The following is a 13,893-nucleotide window of genomic DNA, read 5'->3' as shown; positions in this document are numbered from 1 at the left end:
CGAAGGAACCCAATGGGGATGACAGACAGCCACACAAGTGGTTTGAAAAATGCAGTTTTTGTTAAAAAAACATGAGTAACAGTGTACTCTCACACATAAAAGATGCCTCTGGTACTCGCTGCCACTTCCAGCACTGAGATTCAGTGCGCTCCTGCTCCCACGTCCGGTCGACAGGACTGGATACAAAGCGCTTGGGAGGGCTACGGTGGCCGTCGGTGATCAAAAAGCTACACGTCCCAGCTTGAACAATGCGTTTCGCATCATGTGATGCTTCGTCAGGTTCTTGCTGTGGACGTGTAGCAAGCGCTGCCCTTATATACCCTTGTTATTCATTTAACTTGAGCATATTGACATTTACAATTTGATCATCTCAGTGTTTTAGCATCACACAAAGCAAACTATTTCCAATCCGCGTTCTTAAAACTCTGCGATACCCATGCTCCACTACGCAAAATAAGTGTACGGGGGGGCCATCTTCCATGGGTTACAACTGACCTTATTGCACTCTACCAGCTCAGGGATACCTTGTGGAAAAGCTACAAATTAACGGGCACTACCAAGGATCTCAATCACTACAGATGCCTGCGGAACATGTGCACAAGGCAAACAAGGCACGCAAAAGCACAATATTACTCTGACAATCTCCACCAAAATACATCAAACCCAGCTAACTTCTAGAAGGTTATCAACAATATATTCCAGCCTCCTAACCATCAACAACCAAGTAATATCACTAAGGGGGATATTACTCTGACAAACCCCACTGACATTGCAAATGCATTCAATGATTACTTTGTGGGGTGTGCCACTAACTTACTAGCAAAACACAGCCCAAACCACAAACCTGAATCTCATCCTGGGAGTGCCCACATAGCCCCACCCCCTCCCAACACTGCTCACAATTTTCAATTTGGCCCAGTATCTGAAGAGGAGATTACACAAGCGCTCCTCAAACTAAAACTAAGCAGCCAATGCGGACCTGACTTGCTACAATCTAGGTTCCTACGATTTGGTGCCCCAGCCATTGCCAAACCAATTGCTTCCATAGTCAACTCTATCCTGTCTGCAGGCCATATCCCTAAGACCTGGAAAACTGCCAGAGTTGTCTCAATCTTCAAAAGTGGGGACAAAAACACTGTCTCAAACTACAGACCAATGGTCCCAAGGCTCAACAAAGTATCCGGCCGTTCCTCCTTCTCTTACCGTGCACCCCAAAACTGGAACAACCTACCGGAGACTCTCACAGCCACCACCAGTTTAAGTTCTTTCAAATCTGAGGCTGTCTCACATTTTAATCTGGTCTGTAACTGTTACATAGCCCATAATATATATTTTCTTTAACTGTGCATGCAATGTCTTGTATACAGCAGCGGCAGCTTTTATTCGAGTAAAAGCCGCCGGCTGCATGCGTCTGGGAAGCGGGTAGCCGCGGCGCGTGGCGGCGCACTGTGACGTCACAGTCACATGCGCGATCGGCTTCCCCGTCTTCCCCGGCTTCCCCGGCTTCCCCAGGCTTCCCCGACACCCCTGGAGATCAAATTAAGGTAAGCGGGGGTGCGGGGAAGCAGAGGGGCAGAGCAGGAGCCGGGTTCGGGGTCGGGAAGGGGGGGTAAATTGCGCGCGAAGTGGAGGGGGGGTGCGTGGGGGAAACGCGGCAGCGCGCGGTTATTACTGGCGGCAGCTGGGGTAGATCTCGGCATGCCGCCGGCATTTAGTGCAATAAAAGATGTCGTTACTGTATAATGTATACCCTGTTCATTTATGTAACTGTATTTGTAACCATGTATTATTTGTCTTAACTCTGTGCCCAGGACGGTAACTCTCAATGTATTACTTCCTGGTAAAATATTTTATAAATAAATAAATAGATCACTACCAATTATAGATATTGATATGGATATATATTGCACATTCCATAAATACAATTGTAAAATACCTGTTTGGCTTACAAAAATCATTATAATCGATATAGGTCTATAAAAGTGTGTATGATTATAAACATTTGTTTTAAAACATTCATATAAAATTTTGCCCCAAAATATTTTTTTTGACGTGTCCATCTTTTTAGATCCCCTCTTTGGTTTCTCTGTCCTCCTCTGATAGTTGATTTTTAGTGAATCCATGTGTGGTTATGACAACTATATAATTCTATGACCTATTTAGAAAATATCTTTAGTTATTTTCAGCCATTTATCTTCCTGGATTGATGATAGTATAGCTCCATTATTACAATTTTTTAGATTTTGTAAACAATTAGATTTAGTTTTCTTAAATTAAATATTTAGTAGTGGATGCATAGTTTGTTGCTTTATTTCTTGTGTTATGACGTGTATTTTGTATAATTTTTTTGGACCTGTTGTCCGATTTTGATTGAATTTTTATGATTTTTTATGTATTTTATTTATTTAATGGTTTAATGGTGCTCGCCACATGAGCCAGCACAGCCAATAGGGCTGCAAGGATCTCTGCAGGACTAATGATTCATTTGGCGCCTATGCCTCCCTAAGGCATAACCTCTTGAACCTATCACAACATGGCGGGGGGGATATGTTCAAGCCCCTTGATGGTGAGAGAGGCTGGGTCCCTATAGTGTCTATTTGAGAAGTCATATTTAGCCAGGTCTTCCCTGTGTCCCCTTACCTCCACTACAAGCGGGGAACTTGCTGGTCCATCAGGGAAGATGCAGTGTGGGCGAGCGGGTCGCTGGCGTCTCGCTGAGGGTGCCACCATCTTGTTTTGTGCTGCGCATGCGCAGTACAAGTTCGTGCATGTGCAGTAAGATTGTGAGTGCGGCGGCCATCTTGCTCCACCCTTGCGCATGTGCAGCAGGTTCCCAGCGACGGCCATTACACCCAAAAGCTTCGCTGGGGAACTACAATTCCCAGCAGCCACAGGGGCTGCTCACCACATGGGCCAGCATAGCCGATAGGGCTGCAAGGATCTCTGCAGGACTAATGATACATTTGGCACGCTCAGGAGACCACGTCAGTCAGAAGAGGGACCTCAGAGGAGCAGGTAATGTCCAGGGAGCAGTACTTCCCTGGACTAGGCCAGATCTCCCCCCTTAGGCCCCAGCTAGGCCCCAACTCACAGTAGCCTGTGGTTGCTGCAGGGAAGGCTCCATTAGATAGGGATGTTTCCCCATTTACTGCCTAGTGTCAGGGACACAGTAAAGACGCCTTGTGGTGATCGCGGCCTGCGGTCTGGGACCAGACCTGTATGGGGATATTATCTATGCCGGAATTCACCCAACGCCGAGGTGGACGCCATCACAGGCGACGGCGCTGGATCAGCGGATCCCTGTTGCCAAGTTGGCCGCACCGAGTACTGGAGTACTCGGCAGGTACCCAACTAAGTGCACCAACACCTCACGGGATAGCGCTATCGACTACACTTCTGGGTGGGTCCTGACATTGGGGGAAAACAGACATCAGGGTATTGGTGCCAAGCACCCTATGTACTTTGGGGACACTCATTGGTGGTAAGGAGTTGAGCCTATCATACAGTGTGGTGCAGGGTATCTCTATACGGTGTTCAGTAAAGGTTGTTGTTATATACTTGACTGTGTGTATTATTGTTATTGTTCCTGTAATGGGCATATCCCACCACGTTGGGATCCCTTGCAGGTGAGGCGCTGCACCGAGACAAACCAGATATCACCCCAGGCTCCCAGTGGCAGAGGCTCAGGCCTCCTGGTTGCTATACAGGTAATAGCAGTACTGGTAGTTCCGTCCCAGGTACGGGGGAACAGGGGCTATACATATATACAATGTATGGTGACAGACAGTCTATAGTCCCTTTAACCTCATGTCTCGATTGATTGGGATGTGATACTAAGAAATCTTTACATGATAAATGCTTGCATGTAAGACAACGTCCTCTGCCACAGATGGAATTACCATGAACAGGATTTCTTGCATTAGGTTCACCAGTATTCTTAACAGGTCTCAATCTACTTGGTGCCAATATGTTTTTAATATTTTTGGCACGTTTGTAGGTGATTGGTGCCATAGGGGGCAGGGTAGGACCCAACACCAGATCACTCATCAAGATATTCCAATGTTTTTTGAGAATACCTCTAATAGAGGATGCTGCTTGATTAAACCTAGTAATGAAGCAAGGATGAGTATCCTGAACAAGACCCAACTGATTGGTGGACGCACAGAGATGTTCTGATGTTGCCCCATTAGATGGGCACATGTTAATACTAGTGTTTTTGTTCTTAGATTGAATCAATAGTCTTCCCCTATCCATAGATTTGACTTCCTCAAATGTTTTGATGATCTGGTCCCTACTGTAACCTTTATCAATGAATTTGTCTATTAGGGCAAAACCCTGTTTGACGAAATCTTCCTGAGAAGTACAATTCCTCTTTATCCTGAAGAATTGACTTCAACCACTTCCAACCACTTCCGATGGGGATTACTTGAACCATTTTTTCCAACCACTTCCAATGTTGATTACTTGAAGCATGTAAAAATCTATTTACTGAAACTTCTTTAAAGTGTGTTTTACTGTAGATCTTAGAATCACCCGGAAAGGTAAACAGTTCTAAATCGAGAAATGCAATCTTGACAGGGTCAATAACAAAAGTAAATTTTAACCCCATGTCATTAATGTCAAATGTAGACAAAATGGTGGACAGATCCTCCTCCTCACCATCCCATATTAAAATGATATTATCGATAAAATGGCCATAGAAAACCAGGCCTGCCCCAGTTAATATTATATCATCACCTTCAGTCTTTTCAATCCACTACTTGATGAATATTTAACTCACGGGCAACGCCGGGTATATCAGCTAGTGTTATATAAATTTAAAATATTTGTGTACATTAAAAAGGAACCTACTGTAATTCGATATCTACATTCAGTCCTCTAGGGACCAGAGTTTTTAACGTATAGATCCAGAAGTTCTGCTTTAATGAAATTGTAGTCACTTTATTTCCTCCTCTCCAACTCATCTTGAGTTTCTCAACTCCCATACATTGGAGACCTGCTGGATCTTGAGCGTCTACCTCTTTAAAGTGTTTCGACAAATTATCTGGATGTTTTTAACATGTTCCGCTAGCCCTCAATTTCAATTTGCATGTCATTCTCGCTGTACTGTATTTATTACATGGACACTGTAGGGGATAAACTACGCGATCAGTGTAACTATTCATAAAATCTTTCATTTAAAATTCTTATTCTGTTTGTGTGGAGTTTATTTGGAGCGGCTCAGATTTCCCTCTCCCGCCAACTTGCACATATCTTCTCTATCCCTTCATGCCATCACCCTTCAACTTCTGCATTTACCCTTTACTGTACCTACATATATATATATATATATATATATATATATATATATATATTTATATATATTTATTTATTTTTTTAAACTAGAAATTGTGTTGGGTCCTTGATGATTCTCAAACCAAATTATGAGCATTTTGCATTTCTTTAGAAATAAAGATTGTTTCACTTTCAAGCAGGAACTATGAAAAGTGGATTGCATGTGAATAGGTTTCCTGCCCCCCCCCCCCCCCCCCATCTCTTTCTGAGGATTAAGCAGGAGCAGGGGAGTACTAGAGATCTGTGAACTTGTCACAGTTTGCTTTAGCAAATTTCGTCAAAATTGCAGGGACTTTTGCAATCAGTGAAACATTTGAGTAAAGGCCATTTGTTAATTTGCAGGGTCAAAAATGTGTCTTCCTGTTTTTGACGACTGCAATTTGCCAATGTTCACCTTCTGCTTCTGAACATTTTCCACAAAACTTGGTGTCAAGGTTCTCTGTAAGTAAAATACTAGCAATGGACTGTTTCTGGCAAAAGTACATATCTTTGCAATGTTTTCGATAACTACGTGTGTCCACATTTCAGCAGGTTCATAGACTTGTTTCAAGGTTTTGTCCATCTCTAAAGGAGAATGCTCTTGTGTGTGGAAAGAAAGGGCAGATACTGTTGACAAAATAAAAGGCAGTGGTACTCCTCAAGTTTCAGTTTATCGTGTGTACAAGCTAACCATGAAACCTTTCAATTTATAACCTCCACAGTTGCAACTGATTGTATCTAACTACATGCAAATTACTTTGATTCCGTCTGTATATAACTCAGACTTGCATAGAGAAAAAAATGTGCTAAACAGATAACTTTGTGGATGTGTCTCCTGTAATCCTTAGATTTCCTGTTTAATTCCAATTTTTTAATGGATGGGATTTGATAAACCAACAAAACCGATAGTTACTCTTTACATGAAATATCACATGCATCCATCAGCAGATGGATTTAATATACATATAAATACAAGACCCCAGTAGTCTCCAATCAATAGCATGTTTTACAAGTAATCCAGTCATACCAGTAAACTGTATTAACATCAACATCTAACATCAAAGCTATTATAACCCTCTCAAAGCATGGCTCAGTGAAAGCCTCCAGCAAGCCGCAAGCCATAATCCCTTTGCTTTACAGTGCATGGGTTTAAGCAGTCTTTTAATCCACCAGAAACAATGACTGCTTCATACTTGGGCAAACAGCACAAAAGAGAACTAGTGATCCGTCAAACAAAGCAGCTGGCCTGGCAGGTAAGAATAGAGCTGGGATTGTGTAGCCATGCAGGCATTGAGTGTAGCATGAGTCAGGCAAATGCCTTTCATTTGACACCAATGTATAATTTCAATGTCACACTTTGTGACCATAATTATAACAATGTGACAATGTTTCTCATACATTTGTATTTCAGAAAGTCAGGTGATTGCTTTAAAGTTCTGCATTAGCACTAACCACGTCAGATTCACTAACCTGTGCTATCTAATTAGCTGAGCTCAGTCACTTGATTGCTTGCAGCAAAATTACTGCCATATTCACTAATGAGAAACAGCTAAAGCAAACACTCGTTTGCTGTACAATTTTGTATATTTTTGGCTTAAATAATATCACTTTTTTTTATATCATATACTCAGCCATTCCCAATATAATTTTTCTGAGTCACACCATGCTCTAACACTTATGTCTTGATATTTCCCTATTTATAGATTTACATTTTTGGTTATTGTAACAACATTTTCTAGCGTTTTAAATTCTGAAGTCTTTCCATTTTCCCCCTGAAATCAAGCGAATTCAAACTTTGTAATATTTCATATTGGGTTTACAGATACATTTTTTTAATGTAAATATAAATAAGGATTTCAAATATTTTTTCGTGTTATTTTCAAACATTCTTCCCATATTTTATTAGTTATAATTTTATTTTATTATTATTCAAATGATTCATTGCAATATATTATATGTATACACACACACACACACACACACACACACACACACACACACACACACACACTAGTAATGGAAGGCCTAATAAACCGTACCTATAAATAGCCTAGGAAAGTGCCCACCGCATTACCCATGAGGAGGTGGGGAGAGTGTGCTGTGGAAAGTGTTGGGTTGATTCAAGTAGTAGGAGAACAGTGAACGACTAACCAAAATTGAGTCTCCTCCACCCCCCCCCCTGAAAAAAATGTGCAAGTACATGGAGACACTTGAGCACCTCGCCACCAGACTCCTTCCAGCTGTAAAGAGTATAATAAACTAGATGTACCTGGCGTAACATACAACGATCTAGGAGATCTTAAAGCAGCAGTCCAAGATGCCATTTCTTTTTACATTTATTTTTTTCCCTTTAATATGTGCATCAGTACAATTCATACAATGATAAGTATTTAGCTAAGTTGCAGATTGATCTGTTCTCCCATGATCGATCAGTGTAGATTCGGCTCAGGGTTCACTAAATGGCTGCAGGAGTATTCTGTAGTCAGTGGAATGCATTTGCATATTAATATGACAATATTCTGTGGGGAGGATCATGTGACAAGCCAGTCACTAGATACAATTGGTGCACTGCTAGAGAGAGGGCAGGGCTCAAACAGGGGTGTGCCAGAGCCAGTTTCAGAGGAAGGGGACGTAACGTTGTAAATGGTTGCTATAGAAAGAAAAAATGCTTGTTACATTATACTGTACTGTAGTACCACCTGTAATTCAACACGAGAGACAATTTGTACACACGGATCTCAAACATAGATCAACATTTTACCCCCAGTTTGCAGAAGGCAATCATTTGGAAGTATTTTTCCAAATGATCACAAAGGATTTCGAGGGCCTGATGCATAATCAGACCAGACAAAAAGAGAATTTAACCATTCATGAAAACGAGGCCTTAAAAGAACTTATGGATAATGAGAATCTAGTTATTAAACAGGCAGATAAAGGGGGGGTGGTGGTCTTGATGACAGAGATAAGTATGAGGTGGAGGCTCTTCGTTTGTTGGGCTATTTAGATACATATGTAAAGCTTAAGTCAAATCCTATTAAAACATTTACAGAAGATCTTAAATGTCTTCTGGATAGGGGGAAGGAAATGGATATACTGAATGAGCATGAATATTACTTTTTATATCAAGATGATAAGTCTAAAATACCAGTGCTGTTTCCTTCCCACGGTTCATAAAAGTGTAGTCAATCCCCCAGGCAGACCGATAGTCTCTTGGATTGGCTCACTTACAGCTAAAAAAAAAAAAAAGAAATTGTGCATATAGCGCTATTGCAATTTTAAATAATAACTAGTGTAACCTAGACACTACAAGTATATACCTAAAAAAACTTATATATATAAGTAAGGCTGCCAGGAAAAAAATCAATCAGATCAAACACAATACAAATAACAAAATAATCCAGCGCCTATCAATAATAATTCAAATCAATCAATCGATCCAAATAGCAGATTTTATCTTATAAAATCTGCTATTTGGATCGATTGATTGATTTGAATTATTATTGATAGGCGCTGGATGATTTTGTTATTCACTTACAGCTAACCTACTATATTTGTACATCGACAAATTCCTTCAGAAAAATGTAGTTCAACAAAGACTGTATCTGCGAGATACAACTGATATATTAAACATCCTTAATAATATCGAGTGGAAAGAACACTATATAATGGTCGACGTGTGACGTCACCTCATTATATACGTCTATACAGCATGATCAAGGTTGTACTGCAATTAGACAGATACTAGAAGGAGATACAGAGCTCCCAGAGGCTCATACAGATTTTATTATTGACATCATTCAATAATAATATATTTTGAGTCATAATTTTTTTTGGTATGGTGGAGACTTTTATTTACAGAAATGTGGAACGGCTATGGGTACTAGGTTCGCACCAAGCTATGCCAACCTATTTATGGCAGTTTGGGAGGAGAGTAACATCTGGTCCAGTTGCGAACTCGCTTCTATCGTCATTTCATTGACATGTGTTTCTGGTGTGGAAAGGTGAGGAGAAAGATCTTGAGATGTTCTTTGACACTATTATTAGGAACACCAGTAATCTGAAGTTCATCAACTTAAATCTTCAGTGGTACAGAACAGGGTAAACACCTACCAAGATATGCACTGATAATATAGCAGATAGCAACTAACACTTATACTGTACTAAGATATTAAGGTCCATAATAATAAGGATATATATATTTATACAGTATATATATACACTTACTGTATCTCAACACAGATAATGGCGTTTGTGCACAGTTCAGGATTTTAATGTGTTTTTAATTTGTGAGTTTTTGGATTTCAATAACATTTTTATTCTTTTTTGTAAATTACAATAGGAGGTTTCTGAGTGCACGATATTGGGCTCTATTCACTTTCTTTGTATGCATTTACCATTCAATTACTCACCCCCCTCCTCTACATGTACTCTTTAATGTGATTTTAAGTGAATCAGGGCACTCTCTTTAGTTTACATTACATAGTCCTCTCAATGGCAATAGGTTTCTAAAGAGCATGATATCAGCTCCTACTTTAAGTTTTAGTTGATGAGGAGGCATTCCGGTTGGAATAAGACTGTTTAAGAATTCTTCCGGGAATGCAAGTTGATTAGCAGTATCACCACTCTTTGCTGTAGCGATCAGTATGATGATAATATAATATAAGTATCTACCCAATTTGTCAGTTTTTTTTATACAACCGCATTGCGATCTTATAATCATTACCTACCGCTTTGTTTTATATAACAAAATATTAATACTTTTGTTGCCAACAGCCATATCATGTTGAACACACTAGTTCTTGTCCGATTACTGCAGTTAATCAACATTGAATGCGGTTCATACATGTTGGCAAAGGCCATACCATGTTGAACACACTGGTTCTCATCTGATAACCGAAGTTAAGTAACATTGAGTGCAGACATCCTTAGCCTTGTTGTTATATGTTACACACACTTACCATTACCAGCACAACATTGAAGGCAGGCCAAGAGCGAAGGAGCTACTAGGCTCTACAGCACCACCTGATTGCCAGAATCTACCGTGCAGACATCTCTCTCTCTCTCTCTATATACACTGGCGACACACTTTATTCGAGCTTGGCTAGTCCCACGAATTCGGGTATACCCGGGTGTATTGAGGTTTGTGATTGTTTTCTGCCCGAGTGCATTGAGTTATTTTCCAAGCAGGGATTGAAGCATTTTATTCCCGCTGGCTGCAATACTGCACAGTATATATATATAAACTGCATTACAATTCATGAATTTATGCCATCTGGTAGACACGCGAAGCATTGCAGCCTATTAAATCCTAATCATTATCATTTAACAGATCAGCCGCCCATCAGCCAGGCATGAACCCAGGCTGGGAAGGCAAATGCAACGGGGCTTGTCAGAGGTGAGGAGCGGCGCATTCCAGGTATCTGCCAGGTACATACCGGGTATTTGCTCGAATAAAGTGTGTCGGTGCAGTATATATATATATATATATATATATATACACATGTAGAGGTATCAGTACCGTGTTAGCCGAGCTTCAATAATCAAAAAATAAATAGATGATACCGTTCTGTGGCTAACGAAATGCTTTTATTTGTGCGAGGTTTCGAGATACACTGATCTCTTCTTCCGGCGATGTTACAATATATATATATATATATATATATATATATATATATATATATATATATATATATATATATATATATATATATATATATATATATATATATACAGTTAGGTCCAGAAATAATTGGACACTGACACAATTTTCATAATTTTGGCTTTGTACGCTACTACAATGGATTTGAAATGAAACAACTGAGATGTAATAGAAGTGCAGACTTTCAGCTTTAAGTCAAGGGGTTGAACAAAAATATCGTATGAAACGTTTAGGAATTGCAACCATTTTTATACACAGTCCCCTTATTTCATGAGCTCAAATGTAATTGGACAAATTAACACAATCATAAATAAAATGTTCATTTTTAATACTTTGTCTAGAATCCTTTGCAGGCAATGACTGCTTGAAGTCTGGAACGCATGGACATCACCAAACGCTGGGTTTCCTCCTTTGTGATGCTTTGCCAGGCCTTTACTGCAGCTGTCTTCAGTTGTTGTTTGTTTGTGGGTCTTTCTGCCTTAAGTTTTGTCTTCAGCAAGTGAAATGCATGCTTGATCGGGTTGAGATCAGGTGATTGACTCGGCCATTGCAGAATATTCCACTTCTTTGCCTTAAAAAACTCCTGGGTTGCTTTCGCAGTATGTTTTGGGTCATTGTCCATCTGTAAAGTGAAGCACCGTCCAATCAACTTCGCCCAATTTGGCTGAATATGAGCAGACAATATATCCCTATATACATTTCAGAATTCGCCCGGCTGCTTCTGTCACATCATCAATAAACACTAGTTACCCAGTGCCATTGTAAGCCATGCATGCCCATGCCATCATACTGCCTCCACCGTGTTTTACAGACAATGTCGTATGCTTCGGATCATGAGCCGTTCCAAGCCTTCTCCATACTTTTTTCTTCCCATCATTCTGGTACAGGTTAATCTTTGTTTCATCTGTTCAAAGAATGCTGTTCCAGAACTGTGCTGGCTTTTTTAGATATTGTTTGGCAAAGTCTAATCTGGCCTTTCTATTCTTGAGGCTTATGAATGGTTTGCACCTTGTGGTGAACCCTCTGTATTTGCTCTCGTGACGTCTTCTCTTTATGGTAGACTTGGATAATGATATGCCTACCTCCTGGAGAGTGTTCTTCACTTGGCTGGATGTCGTGAAGGGGTTTTTCTTTACCACGGAAAGAATCCTATGATCATCCACCACTGTTGTCTTCCGTGGACGTCCAGGCCTTTTTGTGTTGCAGAGCTCGCCAGTGCGTTCTTTTTTTCTCAGAATGTACCAAACTGTTGATTTGGCCACTCCTAATGTTCCTGCTATCTCTCTGATGGATTTTCTTTTTTTTGCAGCCTAAGGATGCCCTGTTTCACTTGCATTGAGAGCTTCTTTGAACGCATGTTGTGGGTTCACAGCAACAGCTTCCAAATGTGAATGCCACGCCTGGAATCAACTACAGACCTTTTACCTGCTTAATTGATGATGAAATAACGAAGTAATAGCACACACCTGTCCATGAAACAGCTTTTGAGTAAATTGTCCAATTACCTTTGGTCCCTTGAAAAAGAGATGTAATTCCTAAACCCTTCCTTCAATTTGGATGTGAATGCCCTCAAATTAAAGCTGATAGACTGCACTTTAAGCCCATATTCATTATTTAACTGTACAGTGGCGGCCGCCCTGAGTCTAAAGCGGCCGCCACCGCGGGTAATTTAAAACAGCGTGCAGGCACCGGTTTTTCCCCGATGCCACTGGTGCCTCCGTTGCCTCCGTTGCCTCCGTTCCGCCGGCATCTGAAGTTGTCCCGTGATGCTGGGGATCAGCTCTAGGGAAGCAGAGCGGAAGCAGACGCTGGGAAGCAGAGGGGGAGCAGCCGGGGGTCACGGACCGGATGAAGGGAGGAAGGGAAGATGCGGCTGGCGCGCGGCCAAGCCGAAAAAAGCCCCGGAAAATTACGGGCATTTGTTAGATTGAAGCTGGCCGCAGCAGTAACTTGAATTTATTTTGGTACACAGCCGAAATAATAACACGTTTAGCAGTGTCCAATTATTTCCGGACCTAACTGTATATGTATGTATGTATGTATGTGTATATATATATATATATATATATATATATATATATATATATATATATATATACACAGTGGTCGACAAATGACCAAAAAATCTACTCGCCCAACAAAAAAAATCTACTCGCCACCTACTACCAAACGTGTGATGCCTGGGCCAATAGGAGCTCGCCACGATGTTAAATCCACTCGCCCGGGGCGTGCAAATGTATAGGTATGTCGAACACTGTATATATATTTATATATACATATATAAATATATATATAAAATATATTATATATATAAAATCCAATGCACAGCCGGCACACCATTTGCAAGTAAATAAGTTTTGGTGCTTATCCCATAAAGCAATAACAGACGTTTCGGTCCCCCAGTGGGACCTTTCTCACCACCTTGAGAAATGTCCCACTGGGGGACCGAAACGTCGTTTTTTGTGTCTTCTATCAAATATAGAAAATTTATGATTTACTTACTTGCGTGCTGTCCCTTGATGTCGTGTTGCAACCGGTATCGTATGGTCTATATATATATATATTTTTATTTTTTTACTGTAATACATATTTTTGTACAAGAATACAATCAGCGCTCAACCAGATATCGATACTGGGAAAAGTAAAACATAACAGAATAGAAAAATTTAAACCACTAGTAAATCAGGTATTGAGACATATAGGATAAGCCCAAAAATGAAGTCCTTGCATAGAAGATCTTATAAATCAGTCCAGTCTCAATAGGAAAAAATCAAAAATACAAGAGAAGTACTGGTGCTTCTTTTCTTCAGAGAGATATCCCCAACCTTCTATAAATCCACTTCAACTAAAAATAGAAGAGCACACAGAGACAACTCTCATAGTGTATACGATTTATTCCATAAAACTGGAACAAGATAAAA

At 40.3% G+C, this 13,893-nt stretch overlaps 1 protein-coding gene across 1 annotated transcript in view; it reads left to right on the top strand.

Moving 5' to 3' along the window:
- Positions 1 to 6,511: 6,511 nt before the first annotated feature.
- LOC142491112 (exendin-3-like) overlaps positions 6,512 to 13,893 on the top strand; it is a 67,090-nt gene continuing 59,708 nt past the window's right edge. Inside the window, exon 1 of the mRNA XM_075593415.1 lies at positions 6,512 to 6,566. The gene's annotated coding sequence lies outside the window, so the exon portion shown is untranslated. The remainder of the gene's footprint in view (positions 6,567 to 13,893) is intronic.

The sequence above is a fragment of the Ascaphus truei genome, chromosome 3 (genome assembly GCF_040206685.1).
Source record: "Ascaphus truei isolate aAscTru1 chromosome 3, aAscTru1.hap1, whole genome shotgun sequence".
In the NCBI taxonomy this organism is placed as follows: Eukaryota; Metazoa; Chordata; class Amphibia; order Anura; family Ascaphidae; genus Ascaphus; species Ascaphus truei.
Note: the sequence above shows the minus strand (reverse complement) of the source record. Positions and strands in the feature narration are given on the sequence as shown.